This window comes from Hemiscyllium ocellatum, chromosome 7 (genome assembly GCF_020745735.1).
Source record: "Hemiscyllium ocellatum isolate sHemOce1 chromosome 7, sHemOce1.pat.X.cur, whole genome shotgun sequence".
Lineage (NCBI taxonomy): Eukaryota > Metazoa > Chordata > Chondrichthyes > Orectolobiformes > Hemiscylliidae > Hemiscyllium > Hemiscyllium ocellatum.
The window spans coordinates 97,388,912-97,404,995 of NC_083407.1; the positions used below are offsets into that span (position 1 = coordinate 97,388,912).

The window sequence follows — 16,084 nt, forward strand, 5'->3', positions numbered from 1 at the left end:
TCTTGTTGGTCATGGAAGCCTGGCTCCTTTCCATGCCCTGTGCCTGTGGAGTTGTGCTCCTTAAAGCTATATAACCAATTATTTTTCTCTCTAATGGAGAGGGATGTTACAGCTGAGAACCATGGCAATTACCAACTATTTTATGTACTGCAACATCACACAAAATTAATGTCTAATAAGATTGTTCTTTTGGTTCCAAGTGACCAAAATGCGAGTTTTATAATTTGGACATCAAACATGGGTTGCTTTTGTGTGTTTTATGTGCAGATATTGATTAGGTCTTTGGGAGACCTGATTTTTCTCACCTTGAGATTTACCTCCTCAGGCAGACAATGTCTGTTTCACAGCTCATCAAATAACAGCACCTTTAATAAAGCAGTTCTTCGTCACTCCAGCATTGAAGTATACAGCAGGTGTTATGCATGCTCAAGCCTTGGAATAAGGTTTAAATATGAGCTACTTCTCCAAAGACACGAGTACAACCATTTAACAATGGAAATGTCTGAAATTCTTGTGTGGACTCTGGGTGTGGTAAGTATGACAGCAAAGCTATAATTCTTGTGGCCTTTTTGAGATGGGTTCCATAAGGATCCCAGTGTAGGCTGCTTGAAGATTTTAAACAAAAACTTTCCATTAAGGAAAGTTTGAAGTTAGTTGATGTGATGACCCTACTATTTTTGGGTAATGGTCTATCTCTAGAAGGTGAACGAGGTGGGCTGTGTTGAACCAGTCAATCTGTTGGCTGAGATGGCAGTAGCAATACCTCATGGATTTGGATGCTTGAGCTGAAGTAGGAAGAATCGGCCACAATTTAAGCTCATAATAGCGATAAATCAAATGGATTGAAAGTATATGGTAGTGAATCTCTGAGGAGGACAATTGCAGTGGTTGCAATGTGTCTCCTGTTGACTTGCTTTATCAATATCTCTTGATACTACTGCATGCTGACCCTGATTAGGCTACGATCAAATGTGAAGATATCAGCCAACTCGGCATTTGCAAGCAACTAGGAGAGTTTGCCTGTATTTTTTGTTTTTGATAATTTTCTCATTATTCCAATATACTGACTTGGTACCTCATTCTTTGTGGGTAATTTATTACCTATTCTTTCTGTCTTTCTTTCCTTTTGATTTGTTGATAATTTATTTGTTATTTGGGATCTTTTGGAGGGGAAAACGGTCCTGCTGCTTCTGGCTTTTAAAGCTGTGTTTGTGCAAGGTTCAATAGTGAACTCAATTTTGGAAAGGGCCAATGAAGTTGTCCTTTTGATTCCAAGTGACCGAAATATGAGTTTTATAATTTGGACATCAAAGGTGGGTTGGTCACTGCTACACTTTATAGATCAATAACACTTTTTACTGTTTGTGTTTTGAAATCCTTGTCAATCCACTCACGGTCAGAGGTGATCGTTGTTTAACATCTACTAAAGAAGGGTCTTTTTCAGCATGACTGCAGTGAAGTGCTCCCTTGAGAAAAGTAGGTGTTGAAACTTGGCTTCAGTGTTTCACCAGCTGAGCCAGAGGACCAAGTATGCATGTAGTCCAGATCAAAAGGAACTCCCAACATGATTCAGCATCTGTCTTTACACAACACTTATAAAGTCAAACTGCACAGGGTGAGTTTTTATTCAAGATTGGTGGAGTCACTTTTTAAAAAAATCTTGAAAGGTTTTGATTATCTTAGTTGCAGTATTGCCAAGGATTAAGCTTTTCAATACCAGCAAAAAGCTCATAATTGAAAACGGCCATGGTCTAGATTAGATTAGACTTACTGTGTGGAAACAGGCCCTTCGGCCCAACAAGTCCACACCGACCCGCCGAAGCGCAACCCACCCATACCCCTACATTTACCCCTTACCTAACACTATGGGCAATTTAGCTTGGCCAATTCACCTGACCAGCACATCTTTGTGACTGTGGGAGGAAACCGGAGCACCCGGAGGAAACCCACGCAGACACGGGGAGAACGTGCAAACTCCACACAGTCAGTCGCCTGAGTCGGGAATTGAACCCGGGTCTACAGGCGCTGTGAGGCAGCAGTGCTAACCACTGTTCTAGAGTTCTGTTCTGTTCTGTTCTAGAGAATAGCTGTATGACAAATGCTTTTGAGTTCATTGAATATTCCAAGTCTTTCCATCAACATGCATTGTATTCGATTCTGTGAACTGAATATTTTTGTTTGATGAGTTGCATTTAAGGTCAGACTCCTCCTGTTTTGTGCTTGCAGCCAGTACTGTACACCTGTTCCATCATTTCAGCACTCTCCATTAACGTCCAGTTAAAAGCACTGTGATGCATCACTTCTCTGTCTGTTGCATTACAAATGTAATACAGGGCTGGGGATTTTGCAGTGGGGGGGGATGGGGGGTGGGGGAAGAAAGGTGTGTGATTACAGCTGTTCAGACTTACTGCTTCCGTGAAGCGCCCTGTCACTGTTAGTGAGAGAGTGTGCACTCAGTTGTAACTAGTAGGCTCATTATTCAGCCCAGATACTGTGGAGTTAATGGATTTGGGAACAAATAGTGATATCTCAAGACAGCAGAGATATTTTGAGTCAGAAGCAAGTTTTCTCCAACTCTTGAGAATTATGCAGTTTTCTCCATTCTGTGAAACTTTGTGAATGTAAAGTGGAAGGGTGGATCTCAGAATAAGAGCCTTAGATGTAATCTGAAGCTTTGACCAAATCTGTTCACTAATTTCCTGTCTTAGATTCTTTGTCTGGGAGCAATATGAAATGAGTTTACAAGGACAGAGGAAAAAGGCAGTCTCTTCATTTAATGAACACTCTGTTGCAGGCTGATTTTTTTTTGCCTTATGAAAGTCTGACATAAATAATTAACAATATAGTTTAAAGAGTTGACCTGGAGTGTGTTGCAAAGCTGCAGGCGAGTGTGGATGATGTCACTAATGGTCAAATTGAAGTCTCAGTCAGTATGTGTAAATCAAAAGCTCAAGAGGTTCTGCTGCAGCCTGTAACTCAATCCAGGCCAACTGCTTTATCTTCTGTACAGAACTTCAAATTACTCCTTTTTTTAAATAAATTTCCAAGCTGTACAATTTTGTGAAGTACAAAAATTTGACTTGGTAATTGAGAAGAGAGAGCAAGAGAATGTTGATAATTGTGTGGCAAAGTCTCAAAGGAAAGGAATAGTATTTAGAATGGGCTTCCTGAGACTGTCACAGAACAACTCAGGATCTTCCCAATGTGAACAATTTCAGTTATCAGGACCATATTGCTATCAAGGTTCTTCTGTTTTTATTTTAATTTTTTTGGCAGGTACCTTCAAAGTCAGCAGTACCCAAGAAGCCACAGAGTCTGACCATTTCTCCAATGTAGTTTTCAGATCTTCTCAACCTTCAGAGAATACTGGATCATTAGAAGTGTTAGAAATCTTGACTTTTAAATTGGTGACTGGGAATCAGCAGTGGGAATTTTGAGTGTCTCAGTGAATGGATTTCTAGCTTTGTCAGATCTAGCTCATTGCATTGCTCTGAGTTTCAAGTATTGTATCTTTTGTGTATTAAGTCCTTGTAATAAATTCTCCATTTCCTGTAATCATTTGCTCTTGGCGGCTCAATTTCTTCTGCAAGGATAACCGCTTCTTTAGTTTCTTATTCTGTTCTACCAACTGCTGAATCTTATTTTGCAAACAAACATCTCCAACACCAGCTGTGATCATAAAATGGTAGCGAACCATAAACAAAAGCAAAAGTGGCTGGAAAAGCTCAGCAGGTCTAGATCTCTTGAGTTTTTCCAGCAGGAGTTCTGTTTTTGGTTTGAATTCACAGCATCTGCAGTTCTTTAGTTAGCAAACCACATTCATGTTTCAGCATGGTGTCTTTTGTTGTTTTTTCTCCATTAGGTTGGTTACTTGACATTGGCATTTCTAACTTTGATTCTTGCAACATGCCGAACAGGACAGCATCATAGCCCCAGCCCTTTTCCCATGTAGATAATTAGGTTTGTCAGCGCTGCTGAAGGTACAAGTAACAGTGCTGTCTTTGTAGAATGTGTTGTCACTGATCCTTCAGCAGTACTTGGCTGATTTGTGTACTCGTTACTACAGTGTTATAATGAGAAATATGCACTGTACCTCATCACAATGACTGCATGTAATTGATTTCCTTGTGTGAATTGTATGACAGTGCAATTCCACAGCAGCAGGTTTTATATTTGTAAGCACTAAACTTGCACAAACATCTTTTTTGGCGGTAGTGTATCGGTGTTATTTATACAATTTGAGTGGTAAAGGTATGGTAAAGTCACCATAGTCCCAGGGAACACTCCTCAAGGAGAGAGACAACTGGTGGTGGGTTTAACCAGAGGGTCACCATGCCTCGGGCGAGAGATGAGGATGAGAAGGCAGCATCTTCATGGTGACCTCAGCTGGTACAAGAATTGAACCCATGCTGTTGATGTCACTTTGCATTGCAAACCAGATGTCCAGCAAACTGAGTTAAACAACCCCCAATCTCACATAGATAAGCAGTATGGATCATTGAGCTGTTCCCCTGAATGCTTGCATGAATAATTCTGTAGCATTGCATGATTGACACCCCTTTCTCTACAATAACTGAATTTTCCTTCAAAGAAGCAATTGTGGCAAGGAATAATTGGGAATGGGTGCAGGGCACAAGGGTTTAGGAAGTTCATCATGATCTCAATTGAAGTCCTTTGCTTGAGCTACAACCATAATAATCACCGTGCTCCTTTTTTATTGCTTGCTTTCTTACTTGCCCTCTACCTCCCTCTGTAGGAGTGATTTGACCTGTTGCACCTTTCCCTCACTTGTACCTAGTTCTTTACCCAAGTAGTTACTGTTCATGTCAGCATACTGTATCACTGACATTCTCTGCAGGTGGACACATTCGTATTTTCACTGTCTCCTCCTACAAATAAGTGAATGGTAAGAGATGCCAATCAGCAGTTCTGTTAATTATTTTGTGTCTCCACCTGTTCCCTTGCCCTGATGCCAAGGTCGGTACTTCACCTGAGACCACACATCTTTAATTAAGCCTAAGATAATTGTCTATAAATTCTTATCTATCTTTGATTATGAATATTCCAAATAGGGGAGCCTATTATTAACAAATGACAATATTGGATTTTGTAGTAAAATTTCAAAGAACCCCTTGTGTATAGGTTGCAAGCTATTCCTCTGTGTACCCTATTTGGCCTTTATTTAACTTTGACTCCACATACATGGGCTGCCGAAGGGCCTGTTTCCACACTGTAAGTAATCTAATCTACATACTTGGTTTTAATCAGGGCAAGTGGACATGGAGCAAGGCCACAAATGGTGCAAGATTTATAAATGAACTTTTTTTAGTGTAAGTAGGTCTGGTGCTGTCTCCACTAATGGAGACTCCAGTAACATACAGTGGGTGTGAATTGCATTTTAACCTTGCCTGGTGAAATTGATTAAATGTGTCAAAAAATAATTGTTATAGAGTCATACAGCATGAAAACAGAACCTTTGGTCCAACTAGTCCACACCAACCATGCTCCCAGATTAAACTAGTCTCACTTGCCTGCATTTTGGCCCACATCCCTCCAAATCTTTGCAATTCATGTATGTATCCAAATGTCTTTAAACATCGTAACTTGCACCTGACAGTTCGTTCCACACACTAACCACTCTCTGTATAAAAACAAAAGTTGCCGCCATGTCCTTTTTAAATCTTTCTCTTTTCGCCTTAAAAATATTCCCCTCTAGTTTTGAACTCCCCCAGTGATTTTATAAACCTCAATAATGTCATCCCTCAAACTTCTACCCTTCAGTGAAAAATAGGTCCCAGCTTATATTTATAACTCAAACCCTGCAGTCCTGGCAACATCCTGGTAAATCTTTTCTGAACCCTCTCCAATTTAATAACATCCTTCCTATTTTGGAAATACATGTAAAATAGAAGATTTAAAATAAAAATCTAATAGAAATATTGGTCACATCTGCCTTTGGGTTCTTTATTGTTCATTATCTGTAGTAATTTGATGCCATTTTCAGTAATGGAGATCAGAGTTCTAGAGTGTAACATGACAGGCAGGGGTCTGCAGGTTAATATAAGCTGTCTGTTATACTTCTGCAGGTGTTAGAAAAAAAATAATGCAGATTTCACATGTCATGAAGTGCACTTGAAGGACAATAAGCATTTTGTTTGCATGTGGGCTCTCTGTGCCTTGGGGAGTTGGGTCTAATTTTACCTACCTTTTATACAGGAGGTAAAATACCATCAGAAGTATTGTCCAACTTGCTTCTGTGTTGTTGGCTGAATTAAAAGGGACAGATTTGGCAAGTTTTATTGCCTTTGAAGTTAGAGGTAGTTTGGATGTGACTGATTTGAAAATGGCAAGAATAGGTTTTCATATAACTCTTGTCTTTGTTTTTTTTATATAAAATTGACATTTATGGCTAAAGGATAAGTGGCTCTGAATTTAAATTTACTAAATTATCTGATTGAAATGATTTGTATTAGTGAAGTCACTGTTACATACCTGTGGAAACTATCTCACTTTCAGCAAGGATAAATGTGAAATGCAAAGCATGCTCTAAATCCTCTAAAAGCATCTGACTGGAGAAGAATTTCAAGGGGAAAGTTTTCATCAAATCACTCTTGATTGAGGGTTGTCTCTGAATTTATCTTGATGCCTTTTCTTGCAGTACATTTTCACTATTTGAAGTTGATATTTCAAGTTCTGAAGTTGAGGCAATGATTCTGTTCTGAGCACGCCAACTGTAAGTGACCTGGGTTGGAACTCTTTGTTCTTGTGCTCCAGGGCATGTCCTATTTTCTTTCATCTTTCTATTGCCATACAGCGGTCAAAGCTGGCTGTTCTCATCCTCCATTTAATATGATAGTTTAAGAAATGTCTCTCCAGATTAAACTATCAGGAATGCTGCTGCTTTGAGCAGAGTGTCTTTAATTTGTTAAGATCTAGTAACATTTCTTGCTTGTTCCTAGTTGCATTCAGAATGTGGTTGTGGGCCACCCTTTTAAACTGCTGCAGGTATGGCTGTTTTGACTCAAATGAGAAGTTTGCTAGGCCAGTTCTGAGATGATCATAAGAAGATGAAATGTTGGAACTTTTCGTGTCAGGTAACATTTGTGGAGAGGGAAACAGAGTTAATGTTTCAGACTTGTGACCTTTTCATAAGAACTCCCTATCTTTTAATAGGCCACAAACCTGAACATTAATTTTTTTTAACTTTCATTTTAAGTTTTCAACATTTGCAATTGTTTTTGTAAAAGTAGGCATAAGGAGAGAAGATCTTGCATTTATATAACATTTAGCACATCAGCCGACTGCAAACAGCATTTTAGTCACATATAGGTCAGACTAGATATTAGTGTCAAGTTTGCTTCCCAGAGGATGTTGGTGAGCCAGTTAGTAAGCTATGACAATCTAATAGTAAAAGTGGTGTGAAACTGTTCAGATTGCTAGTTCAACATCCAGAACTGAGCAGAAATTTTCTCTAGTTAAAACAGAGGACATTGTCACGGTCTTAAAATCCAGTCATAATGTTTATATCTGAACTACTGGTTCCATTTCCCTTCCTGAGTGACTGCCTTGAGGCTGAGTCAGACTGCTCACAACCTTGATATTTTATGTAACCATATTCTTCTCACATTTACTACCTACTACCATTTCCACCTTTTGCAGTACATTGTAGCTCTATTTCTGCTGAAACCATGATCGTATTGGTAAGAGTGACCACCACGACCACCTTGTGAAGTTGAACACTTGACTTCACGTTGACAATAACCTCCATCATGTGTGGTAATATCATCATGCTGAATGGGACAGACTTCAACAGATTTAGCAACTAAAGAGTGGGCATTTATGAGGCACTGTGGGTCATTTTTGGGATTGAGAGTTGTATTCGAGACTGATAGAGTCACTTTGCACCCACTATTTCATACTTGCCCACCTTAAACATCATTTGCACACTTTGTCTACTCATTTGACCTACTACAGTACATATCCTATTGCAGTTCCCTTGTGTCTTCTTCACAACCTACACTCCTACCTATCTTAGCTGTGAAACTTGCTGATGATATCATCACTCCATCCTTTGATCCAAGACATATGTACAAGCTGTAAATAGATCCCAGCAATGATCCCGATGGTACATCACTCTTTACATCTTGCTAAACTGTAAAAGACCCATTTCTGCCTACTCTCTGCTTTCTGTTCACCAACCAATCTTCTGGCTGCAGCAGTATGTTTCCCCCTACATAATGAGTTTTTATTTTCCACAATAATCTTTTTATGTTGCACCTTCATCAAGTTCCCTCTGAAAATCTTACTATGCTACATTCACCAGTTCCCCTTTATCCACAGCATGTTTGGATAATTGTTAAAATTCTAATGGGTTGGTTCAGCATGATTTCCCTTTCAGACAATAGTGGCAATTCTATATGTAAACCTTAAACTTATCCAAATCCCTGCTATAATGCTTTTAGTAATAGCCTCTAACATTTTCCCCTATGACATATGTTAAAATAACTGGCCTAGTAGCAAGATATCTTCTGTAATCAAATCCCTTTGCATTGAAGGCCAAATTCTCACTTTAAATTCTCCAATTCTGGTCCCTTGCACATCCTCAACTTTGTTCACCTACCATTGATGTCCATGTCATTCAGTCTAATGTCTAATCTCTGGCCTTCTCTTTATAAACTTCATTATCATATCACTTCTCTTTCTTTAAACTGAGATTCCTGCTGAAGGGATGTTGTGGGTGCATCTACATTTAAATGGACTGCAATGGTTCAAGAAGGTAGCTCAGCATCATCCCTTGGGATTGACATACTAGCCTAGCCAGTAAAACCATATACCCTGAATTAATAAACAAAAAAATCTTCTGGCTTGATGACATTTTCTTTGGATTAGCGCCAGTTTTATATTTGCCTGATTTATTTGGTATAAATGCAAATAACTATTGTCCATTGAATTGATACCTTGAGTACCAGAAGATGATTGTTGCCTGTGAGCTGTATCCCAATTTAATCCAATTTAAGAAAGAATGATTGAGGACAGAAAAGGAGGAAAAGAAGTTTGTTGGAATGAGAGCCATGACAATGGCTCTGGGGGTGTTCTTACAGCTGTTGCCTGAAATTTGCTGTTGAGTCATATCTTTTTTGTCAAGTGTTTTAGTTTACAAAATTATTTGTGAAGCACTTTGTTGAACTCCAAAAATACATTGCTGATGCAAGCAGGATCCCAGTATAATACTCATCTGAACAGATAGGTTGCGTGTCTCTTTCTAATCTACCTGTCATGTTACGACTGGTTGTGTTTTCTCTCTATGTTCCTCATTTATTTTTAAGTGAATTGATCAGCTTTTCAGGCCTTTGCTAGCCTGTACCAAGTGTTCCTGCGTTGATGCCCTTTGAACTCATCATTCTCTGTCTGACTATCAAACAACTTTTTTTTAATGCAATAAATTGAAAATTGAGACCATTGAGTGTTATCTTTGAATGCAGTGTTGTTGAAACAGTTTCAAAACACTGTCTATTCATTGCTATGTTTATTGGCTTGAATCAAACTTCTGCTGAAAGTAGGGCACCATTGAGACAACCCAGGCAGCTGCCCCAGTCACTTTCTGTCCTGAATTTGAGATGTTGCATGGTAATAAACAAGTCTTGTGTGCAGCAAAGATACACCAATTGTGGGTGGCTACATTTGTCAAAAGACAGATTTGTCTTTGGCTACAGCACTGACTTAACACAGAATTGAAGGAAAAAACAGGAATTAGATCAGAATGGGGTGTGATTTTGGAGCCCAGTGCAGTGACAAGAGTCAATGGAGGAATGTTTGCTTTCCAAGTTGAAGTGTTGTTTGCCAAAATTGTTTCAAAGTTTGGGGTAGAACATCAGTTTAATGAGTTTCAGCTGTTAGCTTGGTTATGTCTCAAGTTTCAGCTGCTTATTTTTGGAAGCATTTTCTGTGAAACAGAACAATGGTTGCTGCTCACTTGGTCGAGGTGATATTTATCAGAGCCATACAGAAGGCAACAGGATCACATGTCAGGGTCCAAGAATGTGTGACAATTGGCTTCAGTCTTCCAGGGCTGGAGAGGAAATGGATCAGCTAATGTTCCTTCCCTTTACTGCATTAATTACCTCTGGTCTTGGCTATACCAATTCTGGCTGTGTCCACGTTCTACCCTATGTATACTTGAAGTCATCCAGAACCCTGCTGTTTATCTTAACTGTGGCAATTCTTGTTCCATACTCCTCCTGTGCTAACTGATCTACATTGGCTTCCAGTTAAACAAGGTCCTGATTTTAAAATTCCTATTGTTTCCAAAGCCCTCTATGACTTTGCCTCCTCCTATTGCCATAGTCTCCTTTAGTCGCCATACACTTCCATGCTGATTTCATCTAATTCATTCCTCTTGTCCGTCACCAACTTTAATGGCTCAATAGTGGTTATACGTTCCGGTGCCATCGCTCCAAGCTCTGGAAGTCCCTTTCTACACCTTTTTATTGTTTTCTTTTTTTTAATCTTTCAAATTCCTTCCTAAAATACATGCTTGACAAGGTTTTCTGATTTTAATCTGCATATGTGGTTGGTACTATACTTTTTCAAAATGCTGTTATCATAGTGTCTTGGAATATTTTGTTATTTTACTGCAACTGGAAAGGTGTAAGGATGAGAATTAAATTTGTTTTGCAGTGATATCCTTTAAAAGATGAACAGCCAGCTGATCAACTGATGCCATTGATCACAGCTCAATCATGAGTTCGAGGGTCATGATGCCTGTAACTACAGCTCTGGTGAACCAGTATTGCCTGGAGAGAATGATGAGTTCTGTCTGTTTCTTTTGTTTTGCTTTGATTACGATGCAGAAAATGAAGTACCTGTCGACCCCAAAGGGGTCTTTGGTCTAGTTTCACTGATTGAAATGGAGATTGTCCTGTTAATGATTTGGAAATTTGCTTTTGGATGTGCTCTGTCTTCAGCCAGAGTTAGGCCTTTGTTGCTCAATCTTCAATTCTGAAGCTTGTGGTATTTTCTCAGAATTAATGAAGATGGGCTGCAGTCAATGTCTTATTAAAGCCCAACTCCTTCACCTCTTTGAAGTAGAAACCACTTGGGTTGAGTGGATTGTTGCCAGGGTTTTCTTTCCCTGGGATGATAGGTTCTAGGGTTATCAGGTCATCTGGGACTTTTTCCAAATAGTCACACTCTTGGTGTGAGCTTAGACAGTATGTGTAAATAGCATGTTCACCCATGAGCAGATATAATAACTTAATCACAAACATGATTCCAGCATGTTTTTGGTTACCCTGGCTGCTGTCTTGACTCTTACTATTTTAAATTGCCAATGTGCCACACGAAGAGAGAGCAAGACAAAATAACAGTTGCTTCCTCCTTGGTTTAAGTTACCAAAGGTAGCACATAACTGAGCTTGGAGTGCTGAGCAAGACAGTCAGCAGCCGAGGAGCAGGAAAATTGACATTTCAGGCAGGAGCCCTTCATCAGAAATGAGGCTGGAAGTCTCCGGGGTGGAGAGATCAATGGGAGGGGGTGGGACTTGGGCTGGGGAGAAGCTTGCTGAGAGTGCAGTAGGTGGATGGAGGTGGGGTAAAGGTGGGTTGGAGAGGAGGTGGGAAGGAAAATTGACAGGTGAGATAGGTCATGAGGACGGTGCTGAGTGGAAGTTTGGAACTGAGGTAAGGTGGGGGGAGGGGAAATGAGGAAACTGGTGAAGTCCACATTGATGCACTGGGGTTGGAGGTATCCGAGGCGGAAGAAGAGGCGTTCTTCCTCTGTGTGTCACAGATGTTCGTGGAAACCTTCTCTCAGAGCACTTCAGGGAACATTCCAATGACACCCGCACCAATCAATCCCACCGCCCTGTAACCGAACATTTCAACTCCCCCTCCCATTCTGCCGAGGCATGCAGGTGCTGGGCCTCCTCCACCGCCACTCACTCACCACCTGACACACGGAGGAAGAATGCCTCATCTTCCGTCTTGGATACCTTCAACCCCAGGGCATCAATGTGGACTTCACCAGTTTCCTCATTAACCCCCCTCTGGCCTTTCCCCAGTTCCAAACTTCCAGCTCAGCTGTCAATCTTCCTTCCCATCTATTCGCTCCACCCTCCTCTCTGACCTATCACCTTTACCACTTCCTCCATCTATCTGTTGCACTCCCAGCTACCTTCTCCACAGCTCCATCCCCTCTCATTTATCTCTCCACACCCCCAGGCTTCCAGCCTCAGACCTGATCAAGAGCTTTTGCCTGAAATGTCGATTTTCCTGCTCCTCTGCTGCCTGACCTGTGCATTTCCAGCACCACTCTGATCTAGACTTTAATCTCCAGCATCTGCAGTCCTCACTTTCACCTTGGGATGCTGAGGCCAATTACAGCAATCTTCATGTTCACCAGGTATATTTGGTATATTCTGCTGAACTTGACATTTCTGATGAAGGGCTTATGCCTGAAACGTCGATTCTCCTGCTCCTTGGATGCTGCCTGACCTGCTGTGTTTTTCCAGCACCACACTTATTGACTCTGATGTCCAGCATCTGTGGTCCTCACTTTCCCTAAGTTGCTGTAACCTTCCGGACTGTAGAACTCAGTTATTTATAAGAAGAGAAAAGTTCAGTTACAAACTAAAAGGCAAGATATTTATGGACAGCGAAAGCAGGTATAATTTACAATGTTCAACTTATCCTGCTGCTATACTTGGCATGGACAGCTCTCTTTAAATACTGCCTCCAGTACACAGACAAAAGCAAACACTGCATGAGAGTGAATAAAATGTAGAAAGATGATATCCAATTTGAGTGTTCTCCAGTTGGCTGATCTTTGCTTACAGAAGCTAGTGTCTCCATTACATCTCGAGCAAACACTGCAGATACTGAAAAGATGAATTAGACATGGAAAATGTTGGAAATAAAAGCATGTTTTAAAGACGAAACATTGAATTTTTTCAAGAGGAAGTTATATATAGTTATTGGAGCTAAATTGATTGATGGGGAGAAAGCAGGAATAAAGTATAGAGTTGAATGATCAGCTATGATCATATTGAATAGTGGAGCAGGCTCACAGGGTTGAATGGCTTACTCCTGCTCCTATTTTTGGTTTCTATGAAATATTCAGCACCGTAGCATCTATGAAGAGAAATAGTAAATGTTTCAGAACTGTTGTGACATGAGGTCATCGATCTGAAATGTTAACCATATGGGGGAAAGTAATGGATGCTGCCAAATCTGCTGAGACTCCCAAGTCTCAGCCTGAAAACAGTATTCCAAGCAATCAGCCGCTTAATCTCTGTATTGACCTACCTCATCTATGGCAGCCCCGACAGTGTAATAATTCTAGAAAGTGTCTATTGGTAGTTGAGGCAAAAGCGTAAAGCATCCTAATTGACATGAGTCTTGAGAAATTACTTTTGGTGTAGCTATTTCTGGTTGAAGGGAGCAATTTTCTGTCAGAAGTGGCAAATCGGATGAAAATGCTGAATGAACTGGTGCTGCATCTTATACGTTCCATTAGACTTTTATTGACATCATCTCCATGTTTTTGTATTGAATTGAATTGTATTTATTGTCACATGCACTTATTGTAACTTGCTGGAAATTTGTACTGAAAGTTTGAGCTGGAACAGCCCAGTGAGGACAGTGGGGTAACTTTGAATTTAGTGAATAGTAAGGCCTATCATTCGAACTCTTTGACCACTGAGATTTTAGCAAAAAGATTGAATAGAATAACAGCAAAGTAGAAGGTGAAATGGTTAGACCTGTTTAACAGATAGATAAGGATTATATTTTGAGAGAGGTAAAAAAAAGAGTAAAAGTAAAAAAAAATTTGATTTTTATTTAAGTTAAGTGAGAAAAAATACCAGTTGAAGGGATAGATTCCTTGTTATAGATTGTTCATTTTCTGAGCCAGAAAGGTTGATTAGTTTTGTATTAAAAATGATCAAGTCATCTAAAAGGTGCTTATGCTACTAATTATATTCATTATTTTATAGATAGTTTAAATGATTGATTAGTGTGAAACTCCAGCAAGCCTATTAAAAACATAACCTCCTTGGGTCTCCTTGTTATCATTTTTGCAAGGCAAATGATAGAGCGGTCTGAATTGACCATCATGTTTCGGAGATTTCACAACTCTGTGAATCCCTTAATCCCCTAACTTTCGATTACAGTTTAAAATGTGCATCATTTACACAAGAAGTTTTCCAGTAAAGAAACGATTATAACCACAATTTTGTTTTGGGCGTCCATCTGGAGCAATTTTGCGCCGGTGCTGTCTTCTGACCCATAGCGTAGCTGTGCTATTGATTTTGGGATTAAATTATTTATGTTGGACTGCTGTTTGTGCTCAAGTTACAAATAGTTGTGTTTGAAAAATAACATGATTTGAAAGACCAGATGAGGCAATTGTGTTGGGAGCCATGAATAGGATAGTGTGGAAACAGACTGTTCTAATTTTTACTTGTACTTCAGTGTTTAGTTCCTTGCATTTTGAGATATTATCTATTGTGAAGTCTTATTTATGAATTTATGAAACACAGCTCTATATAAGACAATACCTTCAGGTGTATATACTGTAAATCATATTTTTATGCAGTTTGATAGTCAATTCTACGTTGTTTGGCTCTTAGTGTGCTAGCTCAGCAAGGTAATCTGAAGTATTTCTTTTTGCATCTTTTATATACACTCTTAAGTAATTCATTCTCTTTTTTAAAAGAAATTTGTCATAAAATATTTCTGTTGTAATAATCTGTATGAAAATATTGTAATTCTACCCTTCATTCAATGCATATCACCTTATTATCAACCTGCCAGCAGTAAAAGCAGCTCTTTCATTTATAAGCTCAAACTTCTGTGGAATCCTCATTCTGTCACCACTTCAGAATGCATTCTAGATCACTATAACCCTCTGTGTGCAGAAAGAAAATGTCATCTCATTTCCATGCTGTTTCTCTTGACAGTTATGTAAAACTTTGGCCAGTGGAATGGCTTCTTCAAAGCTGCTTTATAAAATCCTTCAATTTTGAAAATATCTATTCAGCGTTCCTTAATTGCCTGTTCTCTAAAGAGAACAATCCCAGATTCAGTGACCATTTTTTTTTGGAACCTTTCTGTTAGCAAATTGACTGACTGCCATGTTTCCAACAAATACTTGCAGGTGCTGGGATCAGTTGGCATTTAATGGAATTAGGAATGCTACAGAAGTGCAAGTCATTTCAGTCACTTGGGCTTATTTCACTATGTACCTCTTCCCAGTGATCCCATTCATCAGGTTGTTTTAAACTATTCCTCTGTCTCCATTTATCGTATTTTTCCCTCCCCACTTGATCCCCTTGTTCCAAGAGGATGAACTATCCTGACTTATTGTTTCATAGTGCTGGGTGATATTCTGATACTGAACCCAAGGGCCATTTTTTAAAATGTTTTAAGCCTTGATTGTGACTTAGTGAACAATTAAACTATGGAAGACATCACAGCCGACCTTTTCATTCACACATCCACATTCACCGTCAAGAGCCACTGATTAGAGATCAGGAGCAATTGATTTCTCCCTCCTCCCACCTTTCTAACCGAGTGATGTGTTGACTAATTGCAACCTTTTTAGAAATGTCTCCAGCTGAGAACAGTCAATTCTGCATAGACCAGTGGTCAGACCTATCACTATCCTGGATTGGTTTTTAAAAATACTTTGAATGCCAAATATACCATCCACTAAGACCAGTGCAACAACAAGGCATCTGTTTTGTAACAAAAATTGTGGCATGTGTTATTCTGTTGCCAATGAGTGCTATTTGTGATTAATGCATGACATTAATTTTTAATTTGTAAGTGGGATTCACCACTCCACTGAACAGAATTACTCCTTCACACTTTGTACAAATATTAAAGTCTTGATTCGGGGAGACTTATGGTAGCTTTGCTTGACATTAATCTGCTGAAAGCCCCTGTTACTTCAGATCAGTTCGTGATCTTTAAATCACTGGAAGAAATTAAATGTGATGGGAGGGAATGAGATTATTAATCAGACTTCTACAATGTTCTTTAGTGATGAGCAATGGCTTCTCTGGGAGTGGCAATCCAATTTTAAG

General features: G+C 39.5%; 1 protein-coding gene across 5 annotated transcripts in view; it reads left to right on the top strand.

Moving 5' to 3' along the window:
- The window catches only part of raph1a (Ras association (RalGDS/AF-6) and pleckstrin homology domains 1a), a 205,729-nt gene that overhangs the window by 90,694 nt on the left and 98,951 nt on the right, over positions 1-16,084 (top strand). The window lies entirely within an intron of this gene.